Raw genomic sequence first — 1,129 nt, 5'->3', positions numbered from 1 at the left:
AACTTGAATAATTGTTTGGCTCACACTTCTTTAACGCTCGATCAAACCACCCTAGGCTAGCATTTTTAATCATCTGAAATTTTTAATTAATCTTTTTACTTGCTTGTTACGAAATCAACTTTAAAACCCCAATATTGTTTTAGCTTGATATTGATCCCATAAAGATAAAGTGTAATAGTTGGTCTCTGTGGATTCGATCCTAAAGTGCCACATCGACATACCATTCGATTGTGGTAGTGTGCACATTAGGTTAATTGGTGTGCGTATACACGTAATATCAATTTGGCGCCGTTGCCGGGGACCATCTTTTTACCTTTATTTTTCGGTTATTTATTTAGTCTAAGACCTCTAACTTGCCTTATCCTTTTTGTTGCAGCTAATGTTCCAGGTGCAGGACCAGTAGACATACTCGAAGAAACGCACAAGGAGAGTTAGTTACATTTACCAACCAGGAGCTAGCAAGGTTAGAAAGAACAAATCGTCAACAGCCAAGGCAAACTGACACCACTATGGGTGATCACGCCAATCAGGATGATCTCGCTGCGGCTATGGCACTCATCCTGCAGTAGATGCAACAAATGCAGCAGACCATCCAAGCTCAGCAGGATGCTGCTGAACAGACTGCTCTCGCGCAGTAGGAACAACATGCGCAGACTGTTCCAATCGGGCAGAGAAACCTTCCGCGTAACATCCCTACTACGCGCTCTGCCATTGTTCCTCCACTCTGCACCAGGTAGGACTTTGAGATCAAGCCTGCTTTGATCGGTCTAGTACAGAGAAAGGTGTTCTCTGGTCTCTCTACAGAAATTTCAATGGAGCATATTGAGAGCTTCGAAAAAGTTTGCAGTTTCACTCGCGTGAATGGTGTTCCAACAGACTACATCACGTGCATGTTATTCCCATTCTCTCTTGATGGAAAAGTTGCACGGTGGTTGAACTCTCTCCCTACCGGCTCTCTCACTTCATGGGAACAGGTCCGATCAGCGTTCCTCAGCCATTTCTACTCTAAGGCGAGAACAGCTGCATTGAGGAACAAGATCACCTCCTTCAGACAGCTCATTAATGAGCCTTTCTGCGACACATGGGAGCGCTTCAATGACTATCGCAGAGAATGTCCTCACCATGGATT

At 44.5% G+C, this 1,129-nt stretch overlaps 1 non-coding gene across 1 annotated transcript; it reads right to left on the bottom strand.

The window, feature by feature from the left end:
* Positions 1-1,022: 1,022 nt before the first annotated feature.
* Positions 1,023-1,129, bottom strand: LOC117132241. Its single transcript, XR_004455801.1, has one exon. It is a non-coding gene; the product is annotated as a small nucleolar RNA R71 (small nucleolar RNA).

Source organism: Brassica rapa, chromosome A02 (genome assembly GCF_000309985.2).
Source record: "Brassica rapa cultivar Chiifu-401-42 chromosome A02, CAAS_Brap_v3.01, whole genome shotgun sequence".
NCBI classification, from domain to species: Eukaryota; Viridiplantae; Streptophyta; class Magnoliopsida; order Brassicales; family Brassicaceae; genus Brassica; species Brassica rapa.
Note: the sequence above shows the minus strand (reverse complement) of the source record. Positions and strands in the feature narration are given on the sequence as shown.